Source organism: Arachis hypogaea, chromosome 16 (assembly GCF_003086295.3).
Source record: "Arachis hypogaea cultivar Tifrunner chromosome 16, arahy.Tifrunner.gnm2.J5K5, whole genome shotgun sequence".
NCBI lineage: Eukaryota > Viridiplantae > Streptophyta > Magnoliopsida > Fabales > Fabaceae > Arachis > Arachis hypogaea.
The window spans coordinates 92,419,169-92,431,044 of record NC_092051.1 but is presented as its reverse complement, the minus strand read 5'-3'; the positions used below and the strand labels follow the sequence as shown (position 1 = coordinate 92,431,044).

Sequence of the window (11,876 nt, the reverse complement as noted above, 5' to 3'; positions counted from 1 at the left end):
CTTGATGGATATTCGGGTTATAATCAAATAGTGGTTGATCCAAGAGATCAAGAAAAAAATCATTCACCTGTCCATATGGAGTGTTTGCTTATAGGCACATGCCTTTTGGATTATGCAATGCCCCTACAACTTTCAAAAGATGCATGTTGTCTATTTTCTCCGACATGATTGAAAAACTCATTGAAGTCTTCATGGACGATTTTTCAGTTTTTGGAGTTTTCTTTCCCAATTACCTTAATCATCTTGCCTTAGTGTTAAAAAGGTGCCAAGAGACGAACCTAGTTCTTAACTGGGAGAAATGCCACTTTATGGTGACAGAGGGGATTGTCCTTGGTCATAAAATTTCAGAAAAAGGCATAGAGGTAGACAAAGCTAAGGTGGAATTAATTGAGAAATCACCTCCACCTAGTAATGTCAAAGCAATTAGGAGTTTTTTAGGCCATGCTGGTTTCTACAGAAGGTTTATCAGAGATTTTTCCAAAATTGCAAAGCCTTTGAGAAACCTATTAGTCTCTGATACACCTTTTGTGTTTGATCGAAAATGCACACTAGCATTTGAAATACTGAAAAGAGAGCTTTCCTCAGCACCTATCATTGCCCCACCCGATTAGAACTTGCCTTTTGAACTGATGTGTGATACATTAGACTTTGCTGTTGGGGCAGTGCTTGGACAGAGGAAAGGCAATTTAGTGCATGTCATATATTATGCCAGCAAGGTTTTGAATAAAACTCAAAGGAATTATACTACTACTGAAAAAGAATTACTGGAAAGAGTGTTTGGATTTGATAAGTTCAGATCATATCTCATTGGATCCAAAGTAATTGTTTTTACTGATCATGCAGCACTAAAATATTTACTTGCAAAACAGGAGTCAAAACCAAGATTGATAAGGTGGATTTTGCTATTGCAGGAATTCAACATTGAGATTAAAGACAAGAAGGGAGTAGAGAATAAAGTAGCAGATCATTTGTCCAAAATTCCTTGTAAAGAAGGTAGCACCCATAAATCAAGTGTCAATGAATTCTTCCCTGACGAGCAATTAATGCTGGTTCACAAGGCACCCTTGTTTGCAGACATTGCTAATTTTAAGGCTACTGGGGAAGTGCCTTCAATGATCAACAAGCATCAAAAAAGGAAACTCATCAATGATGCAAAGTATTTCATTTGGGATGAGCCATACTTATTCAAAAAATGCTCGGATGGATTGCTCAGAAGGTGTATTTCAGAGGAGGAAGGAAGGGAAATTTTATGGAATTGTCATGGTTCTTGCTATGGAGGCCATTTTGGAGGAGAAAGAACCGTAGCAAAAGTCTTGCAGTGCGGGTTCTTTTGGCCCACCATCTTCAAAGATGCACGAGAGCTAGTGAAGAACTGTAATGAATGTCAGCGGGCTGGAAATCTGCCCAAGAAAAATGAGATGCCACAGCAATTCATCCTGGAACTTGAGCTGTTTGACATATGAGGGATTGATTTCATGGGACAATTCTCAACTTCATACTCAAACAACTACATTCTGGTGGCAGTGGATTATGTGTCCAAATGGTGGAGGCCATTGCAACCCCTACAAATGACAACAAGGTGGTCTTGAACTTCCTCAGAAAGAAAATCTTTAGCAGGTTTGGAGTTCCTAGAGCACTCATCGGTGATGGAGGACGCCATTTTTGCAATAGGCCACTAGAGACCCTCCTCCTGAGATATGGGGTGAAGCACAAGGTTGCCACACCCTATCACCCCCAAACAAGTGGCGAGACAGAAGTATCCAACCGAGAGCTAAAAAGGATCCTGGAAAAGACGGTGGGAGCCTCAAGAAAAGACTGGTCGAAGAAGCTGGATGATACTCTTTGGGCATACAGGACGGCCTTTAAAACACCAATTGGGATGTCTCCATGTCAACTGGTGTATGGTAAGGCTTGTTGATGAGCGGATAATTTATACGCTTTTTGGCATTGTTTTTAGTAGGATCTAGTTACTTTTGGGGATGTTTTCATTAGTTTTTATGTTAAATTCACATTTCTAGACTTTACTATGAGTTTGTGTGTTTTTCTGTAATTTCAGGTATTTTCTGGCTGAAATTGAGGGACTTGAGCAAAAATCAGATTCAGAGGTTGAAGAAGGACTGCTGATGCTGTTGGATTCTGACCTCACTGCACTCAAAATGGATGTTCTGGAGCTACAGAACTCCAAATGGCGCGCTTTCAATTGCGTTGGAAAGTAGACATCCAGGGCTTTCCGGCAATATATAATAGTCCATACTTTGGCCAAGTTTAGATGACGCAAACTGGCATTCAACGCCAGCTCTCTGCCCAATTCTGGCGTCCAGCGCCAGAAAAGGATCCAAAACCAGAGTTGAACGCCCAAACTGGCACAAAAGCTGGCGTTCAACTCCAAGAAGGACCTCTACAAGTGCAACACTCAAAGCTCAGCCCAAGCACACACCAAGTGGGCCGCAGAAGTGGATTTATGCATCAATTACTTACTTCTGTAAACCCTAGTAGCTAGTTTATTATAAATAGGACATTTCACTATTGTATTAGAAATCTTTGGACGCCTGGTTCTTAGATCAGAGGGGCTGGCCATTCGGCCATGCCTGGACCTATCACTTATGTATTTTCAACGGTAGAGTTTCTGCACTCCATAGATTAAGGTGTGGAGCTCTGCTGTTCCTCAAAGATTAATGCAAAGTACTACTGTTTTCTATTCAATTCATCTTATTTCGCTTCTAAGATATTCATTCGCTCTTCAACCTGAATGTGATGAACGTGACAATCATCATCATTCCCTATGAACGCGTGCCTGACAACCACTTCCGTTCTACCTTCGACTGAATGAGTATCTCTTAGATCTCTTAATCAGAATCTTCGTGGTGTAAGCTAGAATGATGGCGACATTCAAGAGAATCCGGAAAGTCTAAACCTTGTCTGTGGTATTCCGAGTAGGATTCAATGATTGAATGACTGTGACGAGCTTCAAACTCGCGATTGCTGGGCGTAGTGACAGAACGCAAAAGGATAGTAAATCCTATTCCAGCATGATCGAGAACTGATAGATGAATAGCCGTGCCGTGACAGGGTGCGTTGACCATTTTCACTGAGAGGATAGGATGTAAACCATTGACAAGGGTGATGCCTCCAGACGATTAGCCGTGCCGTGACAGGGCATTTGGATCATTTTCCCGAGAGAAGACCGAAAGTAGCCATTGACAATGGTGATGCATTACGTAAAGCCAGCCATGGAAAGGAGTAAGACTGATTGGATGAAGACAGCAGGAAAGCAGAGGTTCAGAGGAACGATTGCATCTCCATACGCTTATCTGAAATTCTCACTAATGAATTACATAAGTATTTCTATCCTTTATTATTTATCTTTTAATTATCTAATCAAATCACATTTGACCCTACTTGACTGAGATTTACAAGATGACCATAGCTTGCTTCAAGCCAACAATCTCCGTGGGATTCGACCCTTACTCATGTAAGGTATTACTTGGATGACCCAGTGCACTTGCTGGTTAGTTGTGCGAAGTTGTGAACCATGGTATTGGCATCATGTTTTTGGCGCCATTACCAGAGAAAGAAAGAGTGATGAATTTTACATAATTAAAGTGTAATTACAATTTCTGCGCACCAAGTTTTTGGCGCCGTTGCCGGGGATTGTTCGAGTTTGGACAACTAATGGTTCGTTCTGTTGCTCAGATTAGGTAATTTTCTTTTTGTTTTATTTTCAAAAATTTTTCAAAAATATTTCAAAATTTTCTCCTTTGTTTTTGAAAAAAAAAATGTTTTCAAAAATTTTATAATTTTATTCAAAATTTTTAAGAATGAATTCTAGTGTTTCATGAAGCATGTGAAGCCTGGCTGGCTGTAAAGCCATGTATAAATTCATTTGGACTGAGGCTTCCAATTTGTTATCAAGAGCAAGCTAGTTGGTGCTAATCCACCTACTACTGTTCATGATCTACCTGTTACTTGCTAAAGCTTGGCTGGCTATTAAGCCATGCCTGACCCTTTGATTGGAGCTTTAGACTAAAGAGCATAAGATTCCTGGAATTCATATTAAAAATTTTGGAATCCTTATTTTTCTTTTTCAAAATGATTTTTGAAAAAAAAAATTTTTTAAGAAAATACAAAAAAATTCATAAAATCATAAAAAAAAATCAAAAAATATTTTTGTGTTCTTGTTTGAGTCTTGAGTCATGTTATAAGTTTGGTGTCAACTGCATACTCATATTGCATTTTTTTCAAAAACTCTCATGCATTCATAGTGTTCTTCATGATCTTCAAGTTGTTCTTGGTAAGTCTTCTTGTTTGATCTTTGCATTTGCATGTTTTGTCTTTTCTTGTTTTTCATATGCATTCTTGAATTCTTAGTGTCTAAGCATTAAAGAATTCTAAGTTTGGTGTCTTGCATATTTTCTTTGCATTAAAAATTTTTCAAAAATATGTTCTTGATGTTCATCATGATCTTCATAGTGTTCTTGGTGTTCATCTTGACATTCATAGCATTCTTGCATGCATCACATGTTTTGATCTAACATTCTCATGCATTGCATAATTTTCATGTTTTTCTCTCCCATCATTAAAAATTCAAAAATAAAAAAAATATCTTTCCCTTTTTCTCTCATCAAATTCGAAAATTTGGATTGACTTTTTAAAAAATTTTTAAAATCAAGTTGTTTCTTATGAGTCAAATCAAATTTTCAATTTGAAAATCTTATCTTTTTCAAAATTTTTTTTTTAAAAATCAAATCTTTTTCAAATTTCTTAGTTATTTTCGAAAATTCCAAAAATAATTTTCAAAAATCTTTTTCTTATTTTTTATATCAAATTTTCGAAAATAACAATAACAATTAATGTTTTGATTCAAAAATTTCAAGTTTGTTACTTGCTTGTTAAGAAAGATTCAAACTTTAAGTTTTAGAATCATATCTTGTGATTTCTTGTGAATCAAGTCATTAATTGTATTTTTAAAATTCAAATCTTTTTTTCAAAAACTAATTTCTATCATATCTTTTCAAAAATATCTTCTTATCTCACTTTTTCCAAAAATTTGATTTCAAAATATCTTTTCTAACTTCCTAACTTCTTATCTTTTCAAAATTTGTTTTAACTAACTAACTAACTTTTTGTTTGTTTCTTATCTTTTTCAAAACTACCTAACTAACTCTCTCTCTCTAATTTTCGAAAATATCTCCCCCTTTTTCAAAATTTCTTTTTAATTAACTAATTATTTCAATTTTGAATTCTTAATTTTCGAAAATTACTAACATTTTTCAAAAACTATTTTCAAAAATCACTAACTCTTTTTCAAAAATTATTTTCGAAAATTCTCCTTCTCTCTCATCTCCTTCTATTTATTTATTCATCTACTAACACTTCATCCCACCCAAATTTGAACCCCCTCTTCCATCTGTGTTCGAATTTCTTCTTCTTCTTTTCTTCTACTCACACTGGGACCTCTATACTGTGGTAAAAAGGACCCCTATTATTATTATTTTTCTGTTCTCTCTTTTTCATATGAGCAGGAGCAAGGACAAGAACATTCTTGTTGAAGCAGATCTAGAACCTGAAAGGACTCTGAAGAGGAAACTAAGAGAAGCTAAATTACAACAATCCAGAGAGAACCTTTCAGAAATTTTCGAACAGGAAGAGGAGATGGCAGCCGAAAATAATAATAATGCAAGGAGAATGCTTGGTGACTTTACTGCACCTAATTCCAATTTACATGGAAGAAGCATCTCCATTCCTGCCATTGGAGCAAAAAACTTTGAGCTGAAACCTCAGCTAGTTTCTCTGATGCAGCAAAACTGCAAGTTTCATGGACTTCCATCTGAAGATCCTTTTCAGTTCTTAACTAAATTCTTGCAGATCTGTGATACTGTTAAGACTAATGGAGTAGATCCTGAAGTCTACAGGCTCATGCTTTTCCCATTTGCTGTAAGAGACAGAGCTAGAATCTGGTTGAACTCTCAACTCAGAGACAGCCTGAGCTCTTGGGATAAGCTGGTCACGACTTTCTTAGCCAAGTTCTTTCCTCCTCAAAAGCTGAGCAAGCTTAGAGTGGATGTTCAAACCTTCAAACAGAAAGATGGTGAATCCCTCTATGAAGCTTGGGAAAGATACAAGCAGCTGACCAAAAAGTGTCCTTCTGACATGCTTTCAGAATGGACCATCCTGGATATATTCTATGATGGTTTATCTGAGCTATCAAAGATGTCATTGGATACTTCTGCAGGTGGATCCATTCACCTAAAGAGAACGCCTACAGAAGCTCAAGAACTCATTGACATGGTTGCTAATAACCAGTTTATGTACACTTCTGAGAGGAATCCTGTGAGTAATGGGACGCCTATGAAGAAGGGAGTTCTTGAAGTTGATACTCTGAATGCCATATTAGCTCAGAACAAAATATTGACTCAGCAAGTCAATATGATTTCTTAGAGTCTGAATAGAATGCAAGCTGCATCCAACAGTACTCAAGAGGCATCTTCTGAAGAAGAAGCTTCTGATCCTGAGAACCCTGCAATAGCAGAGGTGAATTACTTAGGTGAACCTTATGGAAACACCTATAACTCATCATGGAGAAATCATCCAAATTTCTCATGGAAGGATTAAAAGCCTCAACAAGGCTTTAATAATGGTGGAAGAAACAGGTTTAGCAATAGCAAGCCTTTTCCATCATCCACTCAGCAACAGACAGAGAATTCTGAGCAGAATCCATCTAGCTTAGCAAATTTAGTCTCTGATCTATCTAAGGCCACTGTGAGTTTCATGAATGAAACAAGGTCTTCCATTAGAAATTTGGAAGCACAAGTGGGCCAGCTGAGTAAAAGAATCACTGAAATCCCTCCTAGTACTCTCCCAAGCAATACAGAAGAGAATCCAAAAGGAGAGTGCAAGGCCATTGACATAAGCACCATGGCCGAACCTATAAGGGAAGGAGAGGACGTGAATCCCAAGGAGGAAGACCTCCTGGGACGTCCAGTGATCAATAAGGAGCTTCCCTCTGAGGAACCAAAGGACTCTGAGGCTCATCTAGAGACCATAGAGATCCCATTAAACCTCCTTATGCCATTCATGAGCTCTGATGAGTACTTCTCTTCTGAAGAGAATGAGGATGTTACTGAAGAGCAAACTGCCAAGTTTCTTGGTGCAATCATGAAGCTAAATGCCAAATTATTTGGCATTGATTCTTGGGAAGATGAACCTCCCTTGTTCATCAATGAACTAAGTGATCTGGATCAACTGACATTGCCTCAGAAGAGACAGGATCCTGGAAAGTTCATAATACCTTGTACTATAGGCACCATGATCTTTAAGGCTCTGTGTGACCTTGGTTCAGGGATAAACCTCATGCCCCTCTCTGTAATAGAGAAACTGGGAATCTATGGGGTGCAAGCTGCTAAAATCTCACTAGAGATGGCAGACAATTCAAGAAAACAGGCTTATGGACAAGTAGAGGACGTGTTAGTAAAGGTTGAAGGCCCTTACATCCCTACTGATTTCATAGTCTTGGATACTGGAAAGGAAGAGGATGAATCCATCATCCTAGGAAGACCTTTCCTAGCCACAGCAAGAGCTGTGATTCATGTGGACAGAGGAGAATTGATCCTTCAATTAAATGAGGACAACCTTGTGTTTACAACTCTAGGATCTCTCTCTGCATCCATGGAGAGGAAGCAGAAAAAGCTTCTCTCAAAGCAGAGTCAAACAAAGCCCCGACAGTCAAACTCTAAGTTTGGTGTTGGGAGGCCACAACCAAACTCTAAGTTTGGTGTTGAACTCCCATATCCAAACTCTAAGTTTGGTGTTGGGGAGTTTCAACAATGCTCTGAACATCTGTGAGGCTCCATGAGAGCCCATTGTCAAGCTATTGACATTAAAGAAGCGCTTGTTGGGAGGCAACCCAATTTTTATCTATCTAATAATATTTTTCTTAGTTATATGTCTTTATAGGTTCATGATCATGTGGAGTCACAAAATAAATATAGAAATTGAAAACGGAATCAAAAACAGCAGAAGAAAAATCACACCCTGGAGGAAGCACCTGCCTAGCGTTCAACGCCAGAACAGAGCATGGTTCTGGCGCTGAACGCCCAAAATGGGCAGTGTTTGGGCCCTGAACGCCCAGAACAGGCATGGTTCTGGCGTTCAGCGCCAGAAATGGCCAACAAATGGGCGTTGAACGCCCAAAATGGGCACCAACCTGGCGCTGAACGCCCAGAGTTGTGTGCAAGGGCATTTTACATGCCTAATTTGGTGCAAGGTTGTAATTCCTTGAACACCTCAGGATTTATGGACCCCACAGGATCATCTCAGGATCTGCTGACCCCACATGATCATCTCAGGATCTGTGGACCCCACAGGATCCCCACCTACCTCCACTCACTTCTTCTCACCCCTCTTTCACACAATCCCATAAACACTCTCCCCCAAAACCCTTCACCAATCACCTAAATCCCTCTTCCCCATCACCTTTTCACCACTCACATCCATCCACTCTTTCCTATAAACCTACCTCATAAACTCCACCTACCTTCAAAATTCGAAATCAATTTCCTACCCAAACCCACCCTACATGGCCGAATACACTCTCCCTCTTCTCCTCCATATTTTCTTCTTCTTCTTCATCTATTCTTTCTTCTATTGCTCGAGGGCGAGAAAAATTCTAAGTTTGGTGTGGTAAAAGCATAAGCTTTTTATTTTTCCATTACCATTGATGGCACCTGGTGCACAAAATTGTGATCTCCAGGTTCGAACAAATCCTGGTAATGGCTCCAAAGCTTGGTGCTCTGATCTTAATTCATGATTGTCACAACTTCGATACAACTAACCAGCAAGTGCACTGGGTCATCCAAGTAATACCTTACGTGAGTAAGGGTCGAATCCCACGGAGATTGTTGGTATGAAGCAAGCTATGGTCACCTTGTAAATCTCAGTCAGGCAGATATAAAGTGATAATGGTGTTTTCGAATATTATATAATAAAATAGGGATAGAGATACTTATGTAATTCATTGGTAGGAATTTCAGATAAGCGAACGGAGATGCTTTTCGTTCCTCTGAACCTCTGCTTTCCTGCTATCTTCATCCAATCAGTCTTACTCCTTTCCATGGCTGGCTTTATGCAAGGGCATCACCGTTGTCAGTGGCTACATCCCCTCCTCTCAATGAATAATATGCTCACGCACCCTGTCACGGCACGGCTATTCATCTGTCGGTTCCCGATCATGCTGGAATAGGATTCACCCTCCTTTTGCGTCTGTCACTAACGCCCAGCATCCGCGAGTTTGAAGCTCGTCACAGTCATTCAATCATTGAATCCTACTCGGAATACCACAGACAAGGTTTAGACTTTCCGGATTCTCTTGAATGCCGCCATCATTCTAGCTTACGCCACGAAGATTCCGGTTAAGAGATCTAAGAGATATTCATTCTAGCTTATTTCATGTAGAACGGAAGTGTTTGTCAGGCACGTGTTCATAGGGGAGATGGTGATGAGCGTCACACATAATCATCACCTTCATCACGTTCTTGGGTGCGAATGGATATCTTAGAAGCGAAATAAGATGAATTGAATAGAAAACAGTAGTACTTGCATTAATCTTTGAGGAACAGCAGAGCTCCACACCTTAATCTATGGAGTGTAGAAACTCTACCGTTTAAAAATACATAAGTGAAGGTCCAGGCATGGCCGAGATGGCCAGCCCCCTTTGATCTAAGAACAATGCGTTCAAAGATAATCCTAAGATCCTAAGATGATCAAAAGATGCCTAATACAATAGTAAGCGGTCCTATTTATAATAAACTAGCTACTAGGGTTTACATGAGTAAGTATTTGATGTATAAATCCACTTCCGGGGTCCACTTGGTGTGTGTTTGGGCTGAGCTTAAGTGTTGCACGTGCAGAGGCAATTTGTGGAGTTGAACACCAGTTTCTGTGCCAGTTTGGGCGTTCAACTCTGGTTCTGGATCCTTTTCTGGCGCTGGACGCCAGATTTGGGCAGAAGGCTGGCGTTGAACGCCAGTTTACGTCGTCCATTCTTGGCTAAAGTATGGACTATTATATATTTCTGGAAAGCCCTGAATGTCTAATTTCCAACGCAATTGGAAGTGCACCATTTCGAGTTCTGTAGCTCCAGAAAATCCACTTTGAGTGCAGGGAGGTCAGAATCCAACAGCATCAGCAGTCCTTTTTCAACCTCTGAATCTGATTTCTGCTCAAGTCCCTCAATTTCAGCCAGAAAATACCTGAAATCACAGAAAAACACACAAACTCATAGTAAAGTCCAGAAATGTGAATTTAACATAAAAACTAATGAAAACATTCCTAAAAGTAACTAGATCCTACTAAAAACATACTAAAAACAATGTCAAAAAGCGTATAAATTATCCGCTCATCAGTACCTAAGACCGGAGAATCCTCTAGAAAGGGGAAAGGGAAGACAAAAGCTTCCACCTCCGAGTCATGGGAGATGGAAAGGTTCATCTTCAAAGCCCATCAAGATCACTTCTATGATGTTGTGGCCAAGAAGAAGGTGATCCCCAAGGTCCCTTTCAAACTCAAAAGAAATGAGTATCCGGAGATCCGACATGAAATTCAAAGAAGAGGCTGGGAAGTTCTAACAAATCCCATCCAACAAGTCGGCATCTTAATGGTTCAAGAGTTCTATGCCAATGCATGGATCACCAAGAACCATGATCAAAGTAAGAACCCGGATCCAAAGAACTATGTTACAATGGTTCGGGGGAAATACTTAGATTTTAGTCCGAAAAATGTGAGGTTGGCGTTTAACTTGCCTATGATGCAAGGAGATGAACGCCCCTACACTAGAAGGGTCAACTTTAATCAAAGGTTGGACCAAGTCCTTATGGACATATGTGTGGAAGGAGCTCAATGGAAGATTGACTCCAAAGGCAAGCCGGTTCAACTAAGAAGATTGGACCTCAAGCCTGTGGCTAGAGGATGGTTGGATTTCATCCAATGCTCCATCAGCCCCACTAGCAACTGATCTGAAGTTACTGTGGATCGAGCCATCATGATTTATAGCATCATGATTGGAGAGGAAATAGAAGTTCATGAAGTCATCTCTAATGAACTCTACAAAATAGCCGAAAAGTCATCCCCCATGGCAAGGCTAGCTTTTCCTCACCTTATTTGCCATCTATGTTACTGATGAGTATTTTTGGAAAACGAATTCCAAACATACAAATCTAACCGGCAAGTGCACCGGGTCGCATCAAGTAATAATAACTCACGGGAGTGAGGTCGATCCCACAGGGGTTGAAGGATTGAGCAATTTTAGTTTAGTGGTTGATTTAGTCAAGCGAATCAAGATTTGGTTGAGAGATTTGTGATTTGCAGAATTTAAATTGCATAGAAAGTAAAGGGAATGGGTAATTGGCATGAAATTAAAGAGAACTGAAATTTAAAGTGCTGAATCTTAAAGAACAAGAAATTAAATGGCAGAAACTTAGAACGCAAGAAATGTAAATTGTAGAATCTTAAAGTGCAAGAAATGTAAATGGCTTGAATTGTAAAGGGAATTGGGAATTGGATTTGCAGAATTTAAACAAGGAAAAGTAAATTGCAACAAACAGAGAAGTAAAGGATGACTTGAATCGAACCGGATCTTAAAACAGAAATGTGAATGAGATTGAAAAACATTAAACAGAGGATGTAAAATTGGAATTCAGATCTCAGGACTCAAGAGACTAGATAACCAAGTCTAGATCTCAATGCCTTCCTAGATCCAACAAGAGTAATTGCAAAGGAAATGTAAATTGCAGAGAAAGTAGATGAGAGAGTAAGTAACAGAAACTGAAATTCAATTAAGCAGAGAATTAAACAAGATCCCAAGGTGAGATTGAAACAGAAGT

At 39.3% G+C, this 11,876-nt stretch overlaps 1 non-coding gene across 1 annotated transcript; it reads right to left on the bottom strand.

The window, feature by feature from the left end:
- Positions 1 to 6,048: 6,048 nt before the first annotated feature.
- LOC112760641 (small nucleolar RNA R71) lies at positions 6,049 to 6,156 on the bottom strand. The gene has a single exon (XR_003181072.1). It is a non-coding gene; the product is annotated as a small nucleolar RNA R71 (small nucleolar RNA).
- Between the last annotated feature and the right edge of the window lie 5,720 nt (positions 6,157 to 11,876).